General features: G+C 37.1%; 1 long non-coding RNA gene across 1 annotated transcript in view; it reads left to right on the top strand.

The window, feature by feature from the left end:
• The window catches only part of LOC115947788, a 34,868-nt gene extending 10,685 nt beyond the window's left edge, over positions 1-24,183 (top strand). Inside the window, exons 2-4 of the long non-coding RNA XR_004081650.1 lie at positions 1,185-1,273; positions 21,192-21,285; positions 23,575-24,183. This is a non-coding gene — a long non-coding RNA (uncharacterized LOC115947788). The remainder of the gene's footprint in view (positions 1-1,184; positions 1,274-21,191; positions 21,286-23,574) is intronic.
• Positions 24,184-25,161: the final 978 nt, after the last annotated feature.

Here is a 25,161-nt window from a genome sequence, read left to right as displayed (position 1 = left end):
TGCTTGCTTGAAGCAAGCCGAATACAAGCAGAGGTCAGTCTTGCACTGGTGAACAGGATCTTGCATGTGGATATACGGTGCTACTGGAATTCAGCAGTGGTTAGCACAGCTTGCTTTTCCATTGTGGACATTGTAGAATTGGGGTTAAAAGATGCAACTGTGCTCATCTCTGGAGAGGTTACCCTGAAAAATGTATTTGTTTGCAGCAGTGATGGTATAATTTCTGTTATAGGAGCCTTGTGCCTTTGTTAAGAGTTTTTATTTCACCAAAATATGATTCTTTTAGACACTGCATTCTCATGGTATTTAAAGGAAATAGAGTGAGTTAATGCCCAGGAAATTCCTTCTTAGAGAATGGAATTTACTATTTTGGATATTTACATTAATATATTCTTTTTTCTATTGAAGTGTCTCTGAAGGAAAAACTATCCTGGAGTGAAATGTTATTTACCTATATAGAGGATTTTTACAGGAATTTTGTTTTCAGGTGCATTGACTCAGCCAGCTTTTCTGTTGGTTAGCATTTGGATTTTGTTGAAAAATCTGAATTTATGTCTCTATTTCTCATGCACTCTCTAAGTTTAACTCACATAGAGCCAGTAGATGGTAATTTTGTTTCCATCCTCAAACAGTAAAAAATAACCTCTTCGCATTAAGATGACTTTGCTTTTTTGCAAAGATGTAGTACGCAGGTCAAAATCAATATGTATCCAAATCCTTTGTGGCAAGAAAAGATGGATAAAATGCTTTGAGACAAAATTTTAAAAACAAACACTGTAATTAGCTTTTATTTAGTCTTTTTTTTTTAAGACAATGATTTTCATTTCATATGGAAATGTAGATTTCTTCAGAGTAATTTCATGTTCTTTTTGGTTTAAAGCAACTTTTTTCCTTTGATTACTGAAATATGCAGTTCTCTCTATTTAACACGTAATATCAAATCAACATACTTCCCCCTTCCTTTTTTTGCTGATGACAGTCAGCAGAAATCATGTTCCAAAGTGCCCTGAGAACAAGGACATTGATCTCAAGTGAGACTCTTGTGCCACCTTCCCCTTGTCACTTTCAGCTGTAATTTGTTAAGATACCAGCTCTAAATTATTAAACACTTTATAAGTATAAATAATTCAGCAGTCAACAAATAAAGTGACAGCCCATTAATCAGTTCCTGTTCATGTACATAGGTGGCATGCTGTGGTCTGCGGTGGGCTATGAATTCTGCTGAAGTCCGTGAGGTTTTCAGCACTGCTGCTTCTTCTCACATCAGGAAAAGGTTTGTGTGCATCTTCTAGGTTTGTCATTTGTTTGCACAAAATCCAACCAGTTCCTGCTAAACTCTAGGGAGGCTCAGTGGTGAATTGAGTCTTTTATTGTATGAGACCACATTGATATGCACTCTTTCCTTCTGGCCTGGGTTTAAATCTTTCAAGGGCCAGCCCAGCTTAGAAACACCAGAAATCCAGCAGTGCCTGTAAGCGGGAATACTGCAAACTGACATGGTCCATGTGGCAGAAGGAACACCTCTTTGCTATTTCAGGCAGCACCTGAACAAGGGAAGCAGTGTGTAAATCAGGCTGAGATTCTTGTATGCTGCCTATAAAGTCAGCAAGCATCCCCTCCTCAGGATTTCAGTAAAGTTCTTGTCAAACACAAACAGCATGTAACAATGAAAGGCTGTTTTCAGAACAACACATATTCCAAATCCAAAGTATTACTGGGGTTTTTCAGTACAAAGGTGGCCTATTTCATACACCTGAAATTCCACCGAGAAGCCATTGATGGACACAAAGGTGGCACAAATATCCTCGTAAATTTTTATCCTAATATGTCACAAAAATCTAGGTAAACCTGTGTATGAGGATTATGCTCTGTGCTTACACATGATGTTATTTTGGGGAAAAAAAAAAGAAAAGAAAAATTCTCTGGAAAGTGTTTTAAAAAATGCTGTATGAATTTTTGTGTTTTTAAATCACTGTTTGACAAACATAAATGTAGAGTGAACGCCTTTAAGTCTTCATTTTCAACACCGCAGGTGTTGCAAATTTGGATTGGCAGTAAAAAGTTTCCTCAGGAAGAAAGAGAAAATGGTTGTTTAACAGCTTTCCATTCTCATCTTGCATAGAAAGCCTGGGAAATTCTTGTTGTAATGGAGAGACTACAAAGAGGCAACTGAAATGATCCTAAGTCAAGGATCAATCCATCACACATAGGAAAAGATTATGTATGTGTCAATCTCTCTTGCTTTTTGATGCAGAACAAATGGATGTTACCCTTTGTAAATGGTTTATATGAATGCCAGTGCAGCGTTTTAATAGAACAGGCCAAGGACAGGGAGACCTCAGACTTCAGCACAGTCAGGGTTTCTTGCTGGATAAAGCACTAGACTGGAACTCGCAAGACCTAAGTTCTGCTCTCACCAAGCTGTTAGATGACCTTGAGCAAGTCACTTCACCCCTACACAGCACCCTTATAAAACTGTGATAATGATATTGACCTCTTTGTTACAAAAGTGTGAGGTCTAGTGTTTAAAAGTCCTGCTTAAGAGCAAGTGGTGGTGTCACCCTGTGTGTAGTTGGAACTTGGATGAGACAATTTTTGGACGACACACATGCAAGTGAAGGGATTCTAAATTACACTGGTGATTTAATTTGCATAAGTGCTTGAAGAGAGAAAAGTGAGCACCTGTGACGAAGCTGGTCTGAATAATATATAGTAAGTAGGTGCAATGGCAGTAACAAGAAAATAATGTGGTTCAGAAACTGAATATGAAAAATGACAAGCAACTGGCAAAGGAAAGCTTTCACTGAAAGGAATGTGATTCTGTGGTGAAGCTGGGATGCAGATTTTCTAAAAAATAAAACAATTTGAATTTTTTTTTTAGAGTGGGATCGTATTAAACCTGTGAAATTCTCACATGTAAATAAAGATTAGGCTCATCTCTTTGCTGCAGTAGGATGGATGCAGAAATCTATTGTCTGGTGGAGAACTTACTGGGACATAGGACTGTTTATTGCAAAGTCAGAGCATCACAGAGCTAACTGAGGGTGAGGGAAACGTATATGAGATATAACTTTTCTGACTATTAAAAGATAGTCTCTGGTCAAGGGATCAGGTTTCTGGATAATGAGTGCTTTTAAGGTCTGCAAGGTTAAGATGATGTGGCATCAGCTATATATAAAATGCTAGTGCTGCCACTTGAAGCAGAGCTCAAGGTGAAAGTTAAAACTGTCATGGAACAAGGTGGCTGAAAAAAGTTGCAAGGCCAATTGACTGGATCAGCAGTATGGTGGCAGTTAGAAAGACAGGCAAACTGATGATCTGCATCAATCCAAAGGACCTCAATAGCATACTAAAGTGCTTATACTGTTCCCTGCCAACAGTCACTGAAATATTGCCAAATCAAGCGAACACAATAGTCTTTTCAGTCATGGATGCCAGAGATGGCTTCTGGCAAGCAAAACTGGATGCAGCAAACAGTTACTTGACAACTTTCTGGACCCTGTTTGGGTGCTATCAGTGGCTGACAATGCCATACAGAACAGAAATTGCTTGAGGGGGTACCAGCAGAGATTGCACACAGCCCCTGAGGGTTGTCTGCTGCAGATATCAGTGCAGATGACATTGTTTATACTCATGTGGGAGGGCAAGGATTGAGCTATGGCCAACCATGATCATAAATTTTCTCTGGTAGAGACAGGAGACAGCAAGAAAGAACAGTCACGAGCAAGCATAGGAATAGCTGTACCAGCTCAAAACAAAGCTTTCTAACCCCTGTTTCTAGTGGAGGCTGGTGGAGGAAGCCAAGAAGTACAGAAACATGTCAAGTGCCCAGTGATAATACCACAAATTTCTTCTACAGAGAAATCTGAGGAGCTAGAGATAGCTACAGAGCAATACACATCCTTGCACATTACCACTGCCATCTGCAGGACCGTCAGTAGCTTCTGAGAGGCATTATTTCCCCCTCTTTTTGCCTTCCCTTCCCTTCCCTTCCCTTCCCTTCCCTTCCCTTCCCTTCCCTTTGGATCTAAATGTTTGAGTTTGAATGGTTTTGCAAATCAAACCCTTTATTTGGGTGAAAGAAGTAGGTAATACAGATAAGGAGAATAAAATTCCCCATTAAAATGAGCATGTAAAATTTGTCTTTGTGGCAGTGTTGTCATTGTCTTTACATTCAAAACAACAACTTTGAAGCATTCAATTTCAGCTAAAGTCTGATCTCCTCAGAGTTACCTGCTGTTTCACAAGAAATAAAATGTAATACCAGATTTTTTTTAATTTTTTTTTTTTGTTTTTTTTTTTTTTAATTTTTTTTTTAATTTGAACAATGCTTCTACTTTTGAATAATTGAAAAATTAAAGAATTTTAAAATAATTCAATAGAATGCTGTAAGAAAGTACAGCATCTTGCATCTGCTTACCATCTGATAATGCTATAATTAAATTACTGACAAAGAATGGCTGTTATTTGGTTCATTATAGATTTTATTTTTTTCTTTTTGTGTGTGCAATCTTGTACAGAATCTTTCATTTTAGTAGATAATATTAATTTCTATTTATGTTTACTATAACATTATGTCTTTAATGTCTTTAAGCCATCCACCACCTGTATTTTACTTCTCTAATTTTTATTTTGTCCTCCTACATGATATTAAATACCGTTCTAATGAATTTTGACTGTGTTTTATGAATTTACATTTATTCAGTTTGAACAGGCTATGCTTACTCTTACCATAAGTATTTGATGTCAAATTTTTGAGATAAGGCTTGTTTCAGAATTAAGTTAAATACAACTTTTGCTGTGGATTGCTTCCCAGCTATTCCACGTGTCACCATCTAAATCATATTGTGCCTTGATGCAGCATTTACCCTCAAAATAAACAGGGTTGCCCCATTATTTTGCTTTCTGCTTTGTCATCAACCACTCTGAGCTTCCCTGCCATCTCCTTGGCTTTACCACAGATCTATGTGGAAGATAGAACAGTCTTCACTATTTACTTTTTTTCATTTGGGAATGCAGCTGGAGGGCTCTATTGGTGGGTATGAGAAACTTTTTGTTCTTACTTCACTTTAGGATTTTTAATGTGCTGACTTCCTTTTTTTATATGTGTGCTCATATTTCTGAAGACATTGTAAGAGAGCTAGAAGGAGGTCTTTTGCTAGAAGAATAACTCAAAACATTAAAGAAAGCTAAAATTTAAATGAGAAAAATCATCCAGAAACAACAATAAAAAGGAAAAAACTCCCAAACCCAAAATGTTAATATTGTTTCTGATTATCCTTTAAATAAATGCTCTCATTTTTGATAGATACACCAGTTTAATTTTTTTTAACCTAAAAAAAAAAGCCTTATTTAAACTATTCACTGCTGAATTCCCATTGTCATTGTCTTTGGCTTCTGTTGCACGTCGAGCCAATGCTTTCGGAGAACTCTTTATGGAGGATCCAACATGTATTTCCTGAGCTGTAACCACCAATTCTGAAAGCAGAATCACGTAGACTTCATTGGTATTCCCCAGATGCATTACCTTATATTTAGCCACTAAAGCCCAGCTGCCACCCTTCTGGCCACTCTTTTTTGAGAGAAGTGTTTGCAGCCCTCAACATTTGCACAGCTCAAAAAAAAAAAAACAAAAACAAAAAAACAAAACAAAACAAAAAAACCCCAAAAAAACCACAAAAAACAAAAACAAAAAAAAAAAAAGGAAAAATTAGTATGGTCTGTAAAGTTGGAGATTTCAGTGTTCACACCCTTTTCTAGACCACTGATGATCTATGCTGGAAAAGAGTAGCACAAGCATCAGTTGATGGGACAACATCCTACTGTCTTCCATCTAGAAAATTAAAGAACATTTGGTCTATAAAGGTCTATGTTAGGACGTTTTCTTCCTATCCTTTAATCAGCTTTTAATCCATAAAAGACCCCCTCTACCAATCCTGCCACAGTTTAATTTCTTTAGTGATCTTTAGTGTCAAGGACTTTAGAAATGCAAGTACATCCACATTTCTGCTGACATTGTCAGCACAGTAGGATAGCAAGGTAGTATTTCCTTTACAGAAATCAAGCTATTTCCTTTGTAACGACCTTTTTTTTCTTTTTTCTTTTTTCTTTTTTTTTTTTTTAAGTAGGGATGGAATCCTGCCTTTTCTAGGATCATTTCTTGAGACCTTTTTGAGGTGGGAGGTGCATTGGCAATCTGTCAGTCTTCTGCCACAGTAACCTTTCATAATATAGCTTACAGATGGCAGCCAAAAGTCCTGTAAATTCAGATTTAAGTTGCCTCAGAGCTCTTGGGCAAAGGCCATGCAGTTTAATATCTTGCTTCTTATATCAAATTGATATACCTAGTTCAACTTAATGCCTGTTTAAGATCTTGCATGAATGTCCAACACTAGGAACAAAATAATCACAGATCTACAGAATATTCTGACTTGGAAGGGACCCATAAGTGTCATCAAGTCCAAATCCTAGGACATCCAAAATATCACACTGTGTGCCTGGGAACATTGTCCAAATGCTTCTTGAGCTCTGTCAGGCTTGGTGCTGTGGCCACTTCCCTGGGAAGCCTGTTCTAGTGCCCAAACATGCTCTGGGTGTAGAACTTTTTTCTAATAGCCAACCTAAACCTCCCCTGACACTGCTTCAGGCCATTCCCTTGGGTCCTGTCACTGGTCACCACAGAGAAGAGATCAGTGCCCGCCCCTCATTTTTCCCTCATGAAGAACCTTAGACTGCAATGAGGTGTCCACTCACTCTCCTCCAGGCTGAGCAAGCCAATTGACCTCATTTTCTCCTTATAAACTTCTCCTTCATCATTCTTGTGGCCCTCCTTTGGATGTTCTCCAATAGCTTTATGCCTCTTTTATATTGTGGCACCGAAAGCTGTTCACATGACTCAAGGTGAGGCCACCTCAATCCCCCATCCTCTCCCTTGCCCAGCTGGTCATGCTGTGTCTGACTCCCCCCAGGACAGGGTTGGCCCTCCTGGCTGCAGGGCACTGCTGGCTCGTGCTGACTTACCATCCGCCAGGACCTTTCCATGGCACTGCTCTCCAACATCTCACTCCCCAGTGTCTCCATACACCCAGGGTTATCCCATCCCCTGTGCAGAATTCATCACTTGCCCTTGTTAAACTTCATACACCTGGTGGGTGCCCAGCTCTCTAATTTGTCTAAACTCTCCCTTCAGGGCTTCTCTGCCTTCCAGGGAGTCAATAGCTCCTCCCAGCTTTGTCTTATCTGCCAACTTACTTAGTATCCCTTTAGTCTTCTGTCCAGGTTGTTTACAAAGATGTTGAAGAACAATCTGTTTGATGTGAAATCAGACCCTGATATTTAAAATGCTTTGATTCAAAATTAATTAAGAAATAAAATTACAGAGGGAACTAAATTAAAGGGAAGGTTTCAGAACATAATGGAAAAGAAGTGATAGTGTTCATTCACCTGCATTATAAATCAATTCTTGCCTGGTAGTTACAGGCTTCATGTTCCCCATATTTCTACTTGTAGCTTCTTTGTATATTTTGCTACACATATTATTGCCCTTGCATATAGAAATATGTAATAAATTTTCAGAACTGATCCATGGTTAAAATCTATATATTTTATACCTAGTTTTTATTTGAAATCTGTTTCCTAGGAAGGCATACATATATTTATATTTGCCTTTTAGAAGATGAAGAATAACACCTGGCATGTATTTCTCTACAGAAAATGTTTAGCTTCACATCACACATCTTCCTTGTTAGGAAATGAAGAGTTAATTAATCTCTCTTAGCTGCTCTCCATTTATAGTTCAATCAGGGAGTACATTCTAGAAGAATCAAATCCAGTACAGTTCATAGACATTGCGGTAATTTTGTACCACTATATCATACTACCAGAGGGGATATCAAGATTAGAGTTTTCATGCTGAATATTGAACACATCAGACTGAAGATGTGGAGTTCTTAATTGCCAGAATGGGAGTGTCTGTGCCCAAAATAAACTTGCAATGGAGAAAGTTCACTCATCAACTTGCAAGACATAGAACTTGTTCCTTTTATCTGCTTTTTTCACTTAGACAGTAAATTCTCTGAAAAACAAAATCTAATTGTTATGTGCTGAAAATCTCGGCCAGTGTCTGTGAAGGAGAGAGGGTTATATATTGGCCAGTGTTGGTGGAGAAGGGAGGGTTATACCTTCTTGAACCAGCAAGACATCTTTTTTACCCATGTTTTATCCCACAGAGGGAGGTCCTAACTGTTTTCGCCTTCTCCTGGAACAGTGTCTTAATCATCAATGCTGTTACCAGCACTGTATCTTAAAATAATTTACATTCTGTTTGTAGACCTTCTCCTGGGAGCTAAGATCTCTTCAGCTTCAAGTAAAAGAGGAAATTTGAATTGTTGTGTTATAGTACATACGTGTAGAATATCTAAAATATTTAGTTAATGGGGAAAAGGTGTCTTCTAGCAATTTTGAAGAAAAGGCCCTCACTCTTTCAATTTTTAAGTAGAAGTGCCCAAATGAATACAGCTGATTTTGGATAGGGAGAAATATAAACAAAGTATTTCTTTGTTCTTTTCTCTGTTTCTAGTGCAACAAAAAATCAAAATTCTGTTTAATCTAGATTGAATGTTTTCCCGTCCTATTTTAGTTAATGAACTTGTCACTTCTTTCAATTCCTCCATGTCCCACTCCCCCAAATAACCAAGATTCCCAACATAGTCCCATCAATATTAATAAAGAATGAGTGTAATGTGGTTTTTGGATGAGACTAGCATTACCTCTCAGGGAAATCTATTCAGCACATTGTGTTTTATATAAAATATAGTACTATAGAAAAAGCAAAAAAGATGAGATTTTAGATTAAAGGCTGAAAATCTCTCCTGGAAATTCTATTATGAAAACGAAGTAGAAAAAAATCATTTCTATACTGCAGAGGAATAAAAACTAACAAAAACAGATTTTTTGCTCACAAAATGATGAAATTTTCCCCATAATGCTTTGGGCCAAATTATTTTATTCAATGCAATTTAAATATTTCATTTTGATTTCCTTATTAATGATTTTCTCTAAAAGCAATTTCACTCTGGGAAGAAATTTTGAAATAAACGTTCAATTCAAAAAATGCTAAATAGGGCACTTGGGTGTTATTGAAATACCTAGCTTTATTTCAAGCTGACATGCTTTACAAATGCTGTAGTTTTTATTAAAATTTTATGTTAAGTAGTTCAAAACTGTGTGATTATAAATTTGTGAGTCAAGTCTATTGCTGCAGAAATATAATACTCCTTAAAGAAACAGGTGGTTGGGCATGTATAGCTTGCATTGTACTGATCAGGAACTATTTAAGTGATACATGGAACAGAGTTCAGTGTGCTGATACATTTCCAGTTTATGGGCAGAATGGGTTATTGGGTTTTGTTTTTGGAGGGAGGGGCAGGGATAGAGATGGTGGTAACATTCTTCATTTCAATTATAGCAAGAATTAATATTCAGTAAGTACAACATGCATGTGTTCTACAGACTGGATCCAACCCCTGGGATCCGCGAATGCTACAGAGCTTCCAGGTTTGTAATCCTGACATTTGGAGTACTGCTACTACAGGGTGCACTGTGCCATGAAGCTACTGATGGTTTAGATCTGACCTCTGGAAACATTACATGGCTGTTGCTGTTTACTGTTTGCATCTACATGGTGCCAAAGGAACAAGGATTCTGCAGTGCCAGGTGGTGCACAGAGATCAGACAGACTGCCCTCACCCCAGAGACAGGGAGGACAATAGAGACAGACTCAAACAAATAACCAAGCACAAGGAAGCAGTCAGCTTGCTGTGATAGTAGACCATGTGAACACATCAAGATTGTAAGATGCACTGCAGAAGGTGACTTAATGAGAAATTGAAAGTTGAATAATGAATCAGTTTAAATATTTCTTCCAGATAAATCCTCTTTAGTCTAAATGAAATTAACATCTTGGAAAACCACACATTGGTGCTTGCAATGAATTTAACAAACGAGAGTGAATGTTTGCATCAGAGATTTACCAACTCTTGTCCCTTAACAGTAATAAAGTAAAATAAAAAAGTAGCCCAAGTTTGGCAGTAAGGCAATCTGAGAGTGTAAATTTTGATGGTCAATAACAAGCCCAAAAAGGGATACAAAGTTGAGAGAGGATTAGCTCTATGAATCTGGCAGAATGGACCTTGGAGCAACAGTCTGGATTGATATGAGTAGGGAAGTTTCTCAAGGCCACATAGAATAATGCAACTGCAATTAAAATTAATGCTAATTATACCCTACTCAACAAGGATTATGTCCTGGCCATGTTATGCAGAGGATGGATGTGGTAACAATCTGTGGCAAATGGTGAAACTTCAAAGTACACTGGGATGTGGCAGAAGCACCTGGATCCACAATGGTACTGAGGGCCCCCTGGCTACGAAAGCATCTCATTCCTTTCTGAAGGAATGGCTGCAATAGGTTTCTGTTGAAAGTGTTAATATTATTTTGTTCAAAGTCAGGCGAATTACAATTTGGTTTAAAAAATGAGATAGATCTTTGTCTTATAACAACAATCACCACTCCACCTGTTTTAATGATAGTGGTCAGTCAAAAAAAGTTCACTGTGGACTCCTCAGCATGAAGATTCATTTTACATCCATATTTCAGGGTAATATATAGAGAAACATACTGGAGACATTGCCCAAACAGATCTGAATAATAAGAACTAAGCAATATCAGTACTAGAAACATAAAATTTAATACTGTATTAGAAAAATATCAATCTTAGTTACTTTAAAGATAAAGATATCTTAATAGTTAAAAACAGGTGCATTTGTTAAAGATTATAAATTATCATCAATTGCTGTTTTTAGCTAATTTAAATATGACTTTTTCAGTCACTGTGAAATTCTGGTGTAGGTTTGGGAAAGCAGTTAAAAAATACAACCTATGGGAAGCTTTCAACTTCGTATGTATTTAGAGATTTAAAATGAGACAGCACACTATTTCAGATAGGCATAAAATTAGAAGCATCAGCTAATGAGATGTTATGTGTTATGACTTTTTAATGTATTATTTATGGAAAACTTTTACTAGGTAATCTATCACTCAAAATAAATGAAATATAGCCATTTTATTAATCATATTTATCAATCACCATTGTGCTTGAGAAATAGGTTTTTCATGTCAAGAACAAGAAAGCATACATACTATTTTCATTTTATTCTGCATGGGTAGAGTTTCATAAGGGAAAATGATATACAGGAAATAATTTTAACTTCAGTATAATATTCTTTCATGCTAGAAATTCAGAGCAATTCAGAAACATTAAAGATATGAGACAGAAGGTGCAAAGAAAGGACAAAATTATCCAAAGAATAAGCAGTAGAATATGGAAAGAACCAAAAGATTTCATCTGATCTTGGCTGGAAAGCATCTTTAACTGAAAGGTAGTGACACTTTCTGGAAAAAAAAACAGGGGTCTTGAAGAAAGTGAGAGATAGAAAGTTGCAGAATCACTTTTCAACCTCAACTGTAACTAAAGCAAAACTTAACTTCTTCTATACATGTCTTTGGAGATGTCTTCAACTTCCAGAAAGCCTGATCTCCTCACTGAGGGGCTGTGAGTCTGCACCAGCCTCTCTAGGTGCATATCTGTGTGCTCCTACACCCCGACACTACCCTCACTGCAAGTATACAGAGGGGACTCCTGACCTGTGGTGTTGTACTTAAAAAACATAAAGACCAAAAAAAAAAAAAAAAAAAAAAGGGAATGTTTTTTAACCACTGAAAGCAGTCTAGTGTTGTTTCAGGACAAAGTTTGACTGAACATATGACTAGACACATGGAATCGAGATAGTTATCCACGTGAAACAACAACTGAGTGAACTTTTGTTCCTTACAGGAAAGTATCTAAAAAAGACCTGCGCACCCAAATTTTTTAACATGTTTAATAGACATCTGCATACTTTTTCTTGTTATTTTTTTCTTATTTTTTAACAGGAGGTGCCTTAGTGGCTCAACAAAATTGGAAAGAGCAATTTTTGGTTATTAAAGTACATGGAAATGATGAGAGCAAAATGCTGAAATATATAATTACTTATGTAAAATTATTACACAGTTATTAAGATTTCGTATTCATGATTCTTATAGTATTCATATGAAAACTTCACCTGCAAGAAGGAGAGAGAAAGGATCCCAAGTATCAATACAACTACAGGAACACCAACTCTTTATTTTGCAACAAAAGGTGTATCGTTACCATGTCATGGATCGTTGTCCAACATGCATAGCAGCCTGGTGCCATGGAAAATAGACGAATGCAAGCCCCGTCCTTGATGTTTACACTTACAAGGGCAAGTGGTTAGCAGAAACAAATGACTATATCCTGTAATCAATAATTACCAACTGGGGAAACTGAATGTAATCACTGAACAAAATGGTTATTTAATCAGAAGGTATTACTATGTATTATTCAATATTTAAGCTCATTGGGTATTTACTTAGTTGTTTTGAACTTATATAGCTTTAGATAGGTTTTGCTCAATAGAAACAATAGAAGAGTTCAATAGAAGTCTGAAAATCAGTAATTTTTGAGGGTGCCTGAAACCAAGGCGGATATTTGATCTTGAAGACTCCTATAAATTGGTTTCTGCATACCACTCATGTACCAGCACCTTAATTTTTTTTTTAATTGACCTTCAGATCAAGAGAAATAGATCTCTGATTCATTATGTTTCAGACTTCCTCTTCATATATCAAAGTTATAGGTTGCTTTAACAACAGAAATTTTAAACTGCCTTTCAGTTTTTATTTTGGAGTTATTTTGTATGACATGAGTTTTTTGTGTGCCTGTGAGCATCTCTCTTGTCATGTCTTAGTTTTGACTCTCAGGCAATATTACCTCATTTAACTGCAAAAATTACACTTAGAATGTGTGGCAATAGCAACTGTAATTTTGCCCTGGCTTTATCAAGAAAAAGCACTGAACAGTGTGTGAAGACAAATATTGGATGAAGGACTGTACGCTTCTAAGTGACTTTTTGGGATAGTAGATTCCTTGTTTCACAGGAACCTTAGGGCACTGAGGCAGTATCTCAATACTGTGTTTAAGCCAGGTCTCTTGACTCTATAGACACTGGAGAATATTTGGTGGTCTACTACAGTACTTATTCCTGTGCAAATACTTAGATTACATGAACTGTGCTCTGAAAGGCCATTATCTCTGATGAGACCCAACAGCAACCTTAGCTCTTAAGAGAAACAATGTTTGATCCTGCCTTGACCCTAATGGTCAAGTTTGGATTAGATGCACCTTGCTCAAAGATATGGGAAGAGAACATGGCCCCAAAATTACTCCATTTGTTGAATCATAAACTAGCAGTTGTGGCACACAGTTTATCTTTTGTAACTTTTTATGGCTCTTTCACTAAGCTAAAATGTTTCTGCACAAGTGCCCTCTTTTCTTTACTAGAAGATCAAACTGAGCTTCTTTTGCTCTTCCAAATCAAGTTAAGCTTTGATGGATCCACATGTAAATCTATACTTCACTGTCTGGACTCCTCACAACAGAGAAATTTAGAAGATTCAAGAAAACTTGCAGATGATTGCAGTTTTCTCTTCTGACTTAATTTCGGATAAATGGACTATTGCATTTCCCAAAAAGAAAAATTTTAAAAATCAAATACAAAACAACTCCAGAGGTTGGCTCTTCACACTTGATGCTTTGAAGAACCAAATATTTTTCTGTTCAACTCTCTTACCATTATAATTTTAGTTTGTACAGAATTTCTGTGTTTTGCACTGAATTACAGGTTCGTTGTTCTTGGAGAAAAATAAAATATTGACAAACCTCCCTGTAATCTTACCCTTTATTCATGAATGAGAGGCAACTCCAAAAACTAGGAGTGGAAAAAATGTTAATCAAATTTTATTTAGTTTTTTTTTTAAGATTTTGTATTTTAAATTACATGTCCACTTCCATTTCTCAGTAAAGCATGCATAACAGTAGAAAGAGTAGGGAATGCAAAGGATTTACTGACCAGAATCCTTTGCAAACGAAATAAGCATGTTCTATTACAGAATCTTCTGTGTGTGGAAATAATGAAAATAGCATTTTTTTTCATTTGTGATTGTGTGATACCAGAAATTCTTGAAAGTATCCTACTTGGGCAACTTGGAAATTTGGTATCTTGTGTGCATTTCTTTACCTATTAACTTGTTTTTCCTGCCTTCCCTCTCATTTGCTTGCACGATGGATACAAATATAGAGGCACACACTGGTCCTGAAATGAAATTCCATGTTTAGAGAGTCTCTGCTTCTAGAATCATCTAAGAAAGGAGATAATCCCTTTTGGTCCTCATGACTGCAGTCCGTCAGGAGGAGCATAGGATTAGCAGTGGAGTATTGGATTGTTGATTTCAATGTTCTTATGATAAGCAACATCATAATGCAATCTCACTGAGATGGTTATCAAACCCTGTGTTTAGACTGCCCCGTACAGCTCTTGCCCAATACTCTGCTCTGCACTGGTGCAGCCTCACCTTGAGTCCCATGTGCAGTTTTGGTCACCTCAATATAAGAAATTAGCTCATTAGATAGTGTCCAAGGGAGGGCAAGGAAGATGGTAAAGGGGCCTTGGGAGAAAATTGTATGAGGAGCAGCTGAGGTTACTCAGTCTGTTCAGCCTGGATAAGAAGAGGCTGTGGAGGGACCCCATCAAAGTTTATAGCTTCCTCACAAAGAGAATGGAAGTGGTAGGCGCTGATCTCTTCTCTGTGGTGACCAGTGACAGGACCCAAGGGAACGGCCTGAAATAGTGTCAGGAGAGGTTTAGGTTGGATATTACAAAAAAGTTCTTCGCCCAAAGTATGTTTGGGTACTAGAATAAGCTCCCCTGGGAAGTGGTCACAGCACCAAGCATTTGTTCAAGAGGCATTTGCACAATGCTCACAGGCACATGGTGTGACTTTTGACCATGGTCTTGTGCAGGGTCAGGACTTCAACTCAATGGTCTTTGCAGATCCCTTTCAAATCAGCATATTCCATGAATGTGAGAAAATGTTCAGTGTTAGCTGATTTCTGTAGCAAAGAGAAGCATGGTAGTTTTCAGATTAAAATTACTCATCTTGGTTTTATAACTGTGTTTTCTTATTCTTATGCTTTGCTTTAAATAAATGGGTTTTTTTCCTCCTTCCTTTTGTTTGTCTGCTGTTAGATTTATGAATAAGACATATAGTCCTTCTCCTATTGTTCAATAATTTTATCTTGGTGTTTCTTCTTAAATAGTGATGCCTTCATTGCTTTATCATATTAATATTTCTTTATTCTAGTTAAAATTTACCTCTCATGAACAGGTCTGTAGAGACTGTTCTAAGCAAGATCTAGGGTATTAATACTTGCTGATTTCTTGTTTATCTCCCTCCTCACTTCAGAGACTCCAGAATCACAAGTAAGTTTCAGGCACCTGCATGAGATCAGCAGCTTGTCATCATTTTGTGATTTAATGATTTCTTTGAGACTAGATCTATTCATCTGCACCATTCCCCTGTCTGAGAAAAGTCAGTGCATCTCACTGAAAAAAGATACCTTCTAATTCTAGCACAATGAATGTTTGGTAAATTAATGTGTAATTTTGCAGTTACATCCATGTTTCTAATTTTGAATTTTCATTTATGTTTGTTCTAAGTCTGTCATCTTTTGATATAGCTAACCAGCTATCAATTTGCCATAGCCATTAATTTTGCCTCTTAAAGGCAAGTGTTCTTCTGCATCTCAACAGTATCCAACAAAAATCCTTGCTACTGGTCACAAGACCAGTTTGGATGAGAGTCAAAGGAAGTGGGAGGGAACTTCTGGAGGTCTGTAGCATGATCTTCTGACCAAAGCAAGGCTAACCAGCTTCTTTAGGGTCTTGTCTGGTCATTTTATGGAAACTTCCAAGGCAGGGCACAGTACTGTACAACAGAGACCATCCTGTGCTTCAGACTGAGTCCACTGTGGCTTTCTTCTATTTGTTTTGAGTGTGGAGGTTTTGGTCCCCCTGTTCAAGCAAGGGCAGAAGAATATTTGATAAGAGAGAAGAGGGACTCTGGCTTCTGCCCAAAGCATGCAACATGTGGATGTGCTGTCTGGAGCCCAGCCCTGACACTGACTAAAATCTTTTCTTAGCAGTGGCTTCCCTAACATGGAACTCAGAATATTTCCCCCCTCAGACCACTTCCAGAAAAGATAGGTCTACAGGTTTTATAGGCAGTCCTTTCTCCATCCTTGAAGATTCCCAGGAGAGTCTAAGAAACACTTGGATCATGTCAGCATTTGTCAAGAAGAAGAGGAACAAGGAAAGGCTTTAGATCCTAGTAGTAGCTAACAAAGGAATGATGGTCTGGTATATCTTCTTTTTTGTCATTTGCCAGATTTTCCTTTTTCTCTCTGTGAAAATGGACTACTACTCTATTATATTTTATTTAAAATCTCTTATTGATCAAGACTGTCTCAATCCCAAAAGGCAAGAAGATAAGGATAAGTAACTTTGGAGCTTGTATTTGAGCTGAGATTACTGCTTAGGGACTCTGATACGTAATGTATGACCTCTATATCCCATCATTATTTTGCCTACAATGGACTGCTCTCATACTGGTGATCAAGCTAGGAATCACTCACAGAAATTTATACATTAATTTTGAATAACAAATATGTTTGAGAAAATTAGTCTGTTCACAGATAACTCACAGTTACCACCCTGTGATAACCCCTTTTTCATTTAGGGAAAATTAAAAGGTTGGAAACAATGATTTTGTGCCTCTCTTTCTCAAAGTTTAAGGTCATTTTGGGAGCATACATTTATAGGCAGAATTCTTTTTGTACCATAGGCTTGGATTTTTTGTTTATTGAAAAGAAGCAAGCAATTTTAAAAAGCGAAAATTATAATACCCTGCCTTTCAGGTAAGAAAGTTTTAGATTTTTCTACTCCAGAAGCTGTGACTTGTTCTTGCATGTGAGAAACTACAGCAAAAGAGACAGCAGATATCCAGTGCAGTGGAAACTGCGCAATGAACTGGCATATGCAGTTTGGTGCAATGTATTCTTCAAATGTATGCCTGTGCTGGAGTCTGCAGTATCTTGTCATTTTTGCACATGTCAAAACCACTGAAGACTGTTGGAAATTCCTATAAGGAAAATATTCTCTAGTGGGGTTCTGGTCTCTCTCAGGAGGAATATCAGTAGGTATTCCAGGAAACTGCTTATGAACAGAGAAAGGGAAGCTTGAAAGACAAGGATCTTTTATTTTTACTTAGAGCACTACTCATTATTCTTTTAAGAAAGACAAGGAGAAGGCAGTTTCTTCTTACTTTGGCAATATATTTTAATGTAAAGCAAATTATATTAGATTTAGAAACCATGTAAACAGTTAAAAGAAAAAGAGGGATCAAATTCAGGTGAAGCATACATTCTATATGCTTCATTATAATTCTCTGCAGAACAGAGATCCTGATAACATCCTTCAAGTCATATGTTATCACTTCTGCCAGTTATTATTAGAGCTACTTGAAAATTAAGTTAGCATCAGTATGAGTGAGGCCAACAAAGCCTGATTCTCAGGCTGATGTCTGATCAAAAACATAGGCTATTTAATTTTGTTTTATTAATTTTTTAAAGAATTTAACTTACCTTATTCACAAATGGAAAGTCCAAAAAAGACACCCATGGAACCTTGGGAGGGTCAGAGATTATTATCTGCATGCCTTCAGTTTTAGGCTGATCTTGTTTAATATACACAATCAAGTCAGAGCTGATTCAGTTTACTTTCTTTTTTTTTTTTCTTTTATTTTATTTTTTGAGGTGATATAGTTCTTCTGGATCAAGTTATAATGAAATTTTGGTTTTCAGATTTACAGGTACTTGAAACTCCTGGTTGGTCAAAGCAATTTCTTTAGTCCCCTTCCTGAGTTTACTGCTACACTAAATCAGGCAAAAAGCTTATGCTGACATCTGCAAAAAGAATTTCTTAGAGAATTTTGTAGGTTTTTTTAAAAGCTGATTCTGCCTTTTTCCTTCAGACCTACAATATGTGCTTTCATTGTTCACACACCAACTTATGAATATGTTGATGCCGTTTTCTCTTTTTTTAAGCTCCCATCTGAGTTCTGTTCATCACAGATGTTTAGACACACAGCTGTCCATCTACAGTGGTTCTGCATGAAAGACCATGGCTGTTGTGTACAAAGAAGGGATTCAGGCAAAATTTACTATAAATAGATAGCATTGTCTGCTTCTTCATTCTTCACTGGAGTCCTAAGTTCTGGAATTGGAATATTTGCTACTTTATCAAAATAGTTTTTGCCTTCTGCCTCCACTGAACTAAAAGATGAAGTGCAACCTGAGCATTTATTATGGCTGTTATTTGTGAAAGGTTTCCATTCTCTCTGAACCAAGGAAGCTGGCTACTCTGGCAGGGTCCCAGGCAACATGCAGTGCATGGTGAACATGGGCACACAATGTGTGCCGTTACACAATGCGGCATCTTCACCTGTACAAGTCGGTAAACTTCACTTAAGATAAACTGTTTAAAAATGCTTCAAGGTCATGTTAATAATGTCTTAAAGCATTTGATTTAGAGAACAGATCTGCATGCAGCATGATAAGCCCCTCTGAAAACTGTGGAGCAGCAGCATAATATCTGAGAGCATTGTGGCAAATTGGGAAGTTGAGATGGAGCTGCTAATTATTCCAAGGCATATTTCTGAAAGGACAGGAGGTGTGGGATGTTCTCTGCCAAAAGCCCCTATTTCTTGAATGCTCTCACCATCTCCATATGCACATATGAAACTTAAGCTATGCTGTGTGTGTATAAGCTGTAGATAATGTGGTCTTATCTATTGCTTGAAACCTTGAAAATCAGTAAGATACAATTCAATAATGATGAGGGCAGCAGTGGAATAATTGGGGTAAGACTAGATTATCAAAAAACAAAGAAGAAACTGCAATTAGCATCTGTTACAGACCCCCAGGACTATAAGAGAGTGAGGAAAAATATTCATAGAACAACTCTGGAGTAGTTCAAAACCACACACTACTGTCCCAGAGGGGACTGTAACTGTCCAAACATCTGTTAAATTATAAAGCTACTGTAAATATAGATCAGAGATTCCTATGCACAAATGAAAGTGTGTGGATCCTAAAAAAGATTCCGATCCTTAGTAGTGGAGCACCTTATCAAAAATATCATGCTAACAAGTCAATAAGGAGAAGCTACTCTGAAACAACGGGAACTATATTAAGGATACATGAATGCAGCTGGAAAATTCTAGTGAAAATGTGCCATTTCAAGTCAGGAATATATCAATAAAAGAAATTATAATGACACAAGAAAAAAAATCTTTTTAGTATGAGACTAATATTTACTTGATGCAGTGTTATTGCAAGAACTATATCTAAATACATATATAGATATATAAAAGACATGGGTAAGCAATTTGACAAGGAAGAGCATTACTGGAGGTTTATAAATAAGAGTAATTCAATAACTGTCTGAGATGTTGTTAAAGGTTTCATGATAGCTGTACACACCTTGAAATTGCTAGAAATTATGAGGGATTGTCTGAGTAAGAAATTTCTTTCTTTTTTCCAAAGAGCATATCCCTCTAGTTGTCCTCTTTCTTTTTTATTTTTTTTTTCTTTGAAGAATAAGCCAATGTTTCTCTTCCATATTGGATAAGGATTGGAACACCTGCAGAAAAATTTGTTTGAGATGCTGGCATTTAATAGTATCTACCTGCTGACTCCTGCCTTCATTGGCCAATAAGGATCAGCAGATGTTTGACTTTGGAGATATTTGGAGAAGGCCAAATGTTTTGAGATATTTGGAGAAGGTTGTTGATCTGCCTTTTAAACCATGTGGTTTCCACAGGCGTTTGATGCCAAGCGGAAACAATTTTTAGTGATGCCCCAATCTTTTGTTTCCCTTTAATGATGTCTGTCACTTTTATAGCAATGCACCAAAATTACAAGGTTCATCTTTTGGTGCTTCATCCAGGTAAACCAAAGCGTATCTGACTGAGGTGCAGCTGCTTGACCTCCATTCACTCACTCAACAGAGGAAAAGCAAAGAGAACTATTTGAGTGACCACAAAAAAATTTTACTTGTCACTGAGTCACATTTAGTCTTTTATTGAGCATTTTTTGCTTCTTCCACCCGCATAAATATGCGCATACTGCAATTTATAATGTTAATGATAGATGAGAGGCACACACTTGGTTCACACTGGATATCTGTGAGAGGGACCCATTTTCAAATATCTGTACGTGGTTCACTAGCACAGGTAATTGAGTTCCAATATATTTCTCCTTTGACTCCTTCTAGAAGGATGGTCTATAAAGTAGGAATCAAAGAAAATAACTTTTAGGGTACTGTGGTATTTTTTTAATTTGAGCCATAATGGAAACTTTTTGTCACCTCTATTGTATTTTCTTTTAAGTTAATATTTGCATACCTAAAAAGAAGCCCTCTCTATATTCGGAGATAAGTACTTTAATACAGCCACTTGTGTATTTAAGCAGGTGTTTTGCAAAAGAGCAAAATACTTGCTTGTAACAGGCTGTGATGACATGGACATCCTGAGAATATAAATTTTTATGAAGAATAGGCCCCTTGGCAATTACAGATGTGTTAGTGACTTTCTACTTTCACTGAGAATATCTCAAAATCCATTCACTCTGTGCATTTCTGGTTTGCAGGGGTTTTTAAATAGAAGAGAAGACATTTTACTTTCCTTCTATAAATTACAGCTTATTCTCAGAAGCCATTTCATGCCCTCCTTTTATTTATTTCTAATAATGCATTTTTTTGTCAGGCTCCAAAGTGGGAAGAGATGAATTAAAATGCAGAGTTTCAGGACTTCTTATTTTCGAATTCTTTTTTCTTAGGGTTGCTTAGTTAGTCTTATAATTGTCAGGATATGTCACATATTTGAGAATTAATTTCTCTGAAGTCCCTGTAATCTGCCTTCTTCATTATGGTAGAAGTGCCACAGTTAACTCCCTCTTAAAGTCAAATTACCATGTTGTTCTCCTCAGTCATAACTTTGGACCCTGTCAATAAAAATTGTCTTCCACCATGTAGCAGCTGTTTTTTTTTTTTTGAGACCTGTCATTAGTTCTTCTGCATGTATTGATGACTTGAATATTTTGTTGTCTCCTTTAGGCGCTGAATTTCCTCTTCAAGTTCATGGGCAACCTGTAATCCTAAACTCCTTGACAGATACTGCCTATTTCTTGACTTATCTCTACTTTTTTAGGTAATTTATGTTTATTTCATCCAAAATGCTGTACTTTTGGTCCCTAGATGGATCTGTCTGTTTCCAACATCCTTTGTTGATGAATTCAGCCACTCTCTTCATAAAGCTATGAAAGTGATGGAACAGAGTAGTGCAGTGACTTTTTTTTTCTTTTGTGGGAGGGGAAAGAATTTATTTGCTGAAGAAATTAAATTTCTGGCAACTCAGAGCTGTTTGTAACTTTAGTTTCAAATGTGTGAACTAACTGTGCCTGAAGAAACATTTAGAAATATTCAAAAAGCACTGCCATTGGCTTTTTACCAACTGATAAAGCATGTAGCTCAGATAGCTCAGCTGTCTGAGGTGACTTGGAAGTAGAAGAGAGAAAAACTCAGCCCCACTGCAGGAGCTGCTGTTTAACTCCACTGGGTCAAGGAGGAAAAACAGCACTAAAAGAAACACAGTGGCCTTCTGGTTGATTGAAATTGATGCTCCTGTTGTCATTGAGAACAGCATTAACAGCATAGCATGCTAAGAAACCCATTCTGAAATGTCATATGATGTCATGATTTTTACAGATGTGACAGAAGGAATGTCAGTCTGCTCAGACAAATGTGCCAATCTGATTGTGGGTCTTCCATGACCTAGGGGAATAATCTAACCACACTGGATAAGAGGGGAGACAAAGCAAACTGGGATCTCCTTAAACACAAAGCTCTGGAGGATAAAACAAACAGTCACAGGGTTTATTACTAGTGAAGTAACATCTGGAGAAATGCATCCCAGCCATATTCACATTCATGGCTTTTTAAGCGTGATGTACATTTATAACTTCTGTCCATGGAGCATGTACAGCTTAATTGACAGGAAAAGCAGAGGATGAAAAGAAAAATAGGGGCACAAAGACTGAAAATTGTGTTCCTGAAAGAAAGATAGAAGCAGCAAAAGGGTTTCTGTTTTTGTCACAGCTAGCACCCATCCTTCCAAATCCTTCCAGGCAGCATTTGACCACTCCTCTTAAATTATCTTATGTTCATAACACATCCCGCAAAAACTTTTCATTTGCTATTTCCTCCCACACTCCTACTTCGTTTGATTACAAAACACACTTAGTGTTATACAAAGGTATATTTTGTAATATAATAGTGATTTAGTTGTGATATACAAATGATGTTAGAAATATTGTTGGGTCACGTATTGACATTAAATATATTCAAAAGTCAGTGGATCATTAAATGAGATTATTTCTACTGTACACTTTTACATAATATTTGACAATGTTTGTAACCCCCATGCAGCTTGGATATTCACAACAAGGACTAATATTTGTGCTCTAAATGGTATATTTGCCTCTCATGTAAGCTGAAGGTGTTTGTGTTACAGATGCCACTCCTGATGTTCAAACCTGAACCTTTTAAAAGCTACTGCCTTTCCATTCTGGATGTCCCATTGCCTTTGTTCAGTGCTGGCCACAGATACAGCAAACTCACCTGCAGTATTCACAGGCAGCAATGAGGGAACATCAGTGTTAGTCAACCAGAAAGAGAAGGTTGCATTTAAGGTGTTGGTTCAAGAAAAACAAAGAAGAAAATGACATCTATCAGTTAAGATGAAGGGAGCCTATTTCTGCCCATACCTTTTTGTCACCAACACCCACAGGACTCATTATTCCCATTCCCTGAAAATACTGCTAGGGTCAATGAAGTTCCATGCTACCATCTATACCGCCATTAAACTGGCACACCTCAATTAAAAAAAAACAACAAAAAAAGTTTGATCTATGAATTTCCATGATTGCTTTTCCTTGTCCACTGGGCCAAAAAACGCCATATCTGCCCTTCTCCTCCCACTGCTCCTCCTTGTCCTTCTCCCCACCGCCCCTCACATAAACATCTCCAGGCTCCTTTTGGACTTGGTAATCATCTCAAAGGGGGTATAGCCAGCTAGGAGTATAGCCAGCTAGCGGGGGTATGCCACTTTGAAGGTAATTTTATATAGCATTCTGCTCTAAAATACAGAAAATCAATGGTAATGTAGCATAAGAACTGTGCTTTAGCAGACTGAAGACTATACAATAATATCTGGGTGCTACATTGGAAAGTGATTGCAAGTATTTCAACCTGTGTATTTATTAAATTTTTCCAGTGGTGCACAACCCATCCCCCTGTTTGTTGGGATTATTGACTATATAGTATTTTCTCTGATCACTCACTAGGTTTAAATATTATGAAAAAAAGCTTTTCTGCAGCTTCTATCTTCTGTGCCACTTCCCTCCACACCAATTAGACATTTTTCTGTGCTTGTTTCCAGAATAAAGGAACTCCTCTGAAATTGCCACAGTGTTTGAATTTATGGACCTACTCTTTTATATTACTTGCTGCCAGTGATGTCTCATGCTTGATCAAAGGCGACAGCTGCATTCTTCAAAGGGACAATTGTGCTCAAGACATTCAATAGGTGTTAAGTGAGCAGTTGTTAGCTATGATACTGCTGGTGGCCAAGACCTTCCAGAACAGTAGAGGTGCTGTTACTGCTGCTCCTGCTGCTCATCTTGCCTGCTGCAGCAGTTGGCAAGCACTGCCAGTCAGCAGGGAGTGGTTAGGGTGAAGGAGACCCAATCAGGCATACTGTAATTTACATCTGATTGATGAATGCATCAAGAGTGTGGAAACACCAATTAGAAATAAAACCTTAGCCACTAAGGATTTTGGATGTGCTTCTCTTACCCTGTGCTCCTGAGTGCTCCCAGAAAACTTGGAAAATCTGACAAATAAAAGAAATTCAAAAGGCAAACTCTGTACATCCACACCTTAATTTGGATTGCATTGCAATGTTTGTAGTACTTTGCAAAATGTATTACAAAACGTTTATTTTGAAAAATTTTTACTCAAGTTTGAAATTAATATTTAATTTGCAAGTAAGGGTAGAATTATAAATCATTTGTATTCTCATTCTAAGCATGGTTCCTGATTATAATAATTATCTAAAACTAACTTTTGATATGCTTTGGAAAATTTTTATTCAACTATAATAGTAACTTGAAATAAATTTAGAGTTTCTTTCTTAGAATGCACTGCTTTTAAATACATCAAAATAATTTTTCAGATTTTCCATGCTGAGTGAAACAGCCTTTAACATTTTGTCCCTAAGCCAGTATTGTCAGTGCTATGCTTTTGATCTGTATGACCTGCTTTTCTGAATCCTTCCTCTCTTTCTGTTTTTGTGTGTGTGTTCCCAGTAGACTGATCGATATCATTTATCTCAGTATAGAAGATTTGGAGTTGATATTGATTACGCTGTGTTGGATTTTGAAATTCCTTTGTAAATGTGTAAAGCCTGTGAATATCTACCATTCATCTACCAACACCTTAAAAGAATCATCCTTCCTCTGACCACATAATTGCTAAATTGTGCATGCAAAATGGCTAGAGGATATTCTGTCCCTTTGCCAGCAGGTTATCAGGCAAAACTTGCTAGAGAACATTGTGTTGTTTATATATGCTCCAGTTTAAGAACTCAAAGGTCAATAGTTGCCAAAAGCAGTTTCACTTAGTAACTTACTACTTTTCCCAAGCTCTACAACCTGCCTCACCAGTGATCCTTATCTTTTATTAGTGAAAGTGTACATATCCAGCTCCTAGATCTCTACCCATAGGCAAGTAATCTTGGTTTACTGAAATAATCTCTCCACCTTCTAGTATAATTAGTCGTGATGATTAATTACCTGAATAAGCAAATATTACCTGTAAATACAATGGGCTTACATCGCAATGTTTTAGTTTCCTAACACTCCTTACTGACTGAATCTGCAGTGCAACTTGATTGACTGAAAGTTTTCCCTGGGTTGGAGTTAGCCTTTTTATTCCTTCCATGAAATAGCTAAGAACTGAATCTTTT

Source organism: Geospiza fortis, unplaced genomic scaffold (genome assembly GCF_000277835.1).
Source record: "Geospiza fortis unplaced genomic scaffold, GeoFor_1.0 scaffold192, whole genome shotgun sequence".
NCBI classification, from domain to species: domain Eukaryota; kingdom Metazoa; phylum Chordata; class Aves; order Passeriformes; family Thraupidae; genus Geospiza; species Geospiza fortis.
This window is presented reverse-complemented; position numbering and strand designations above follow the sequence as displayed.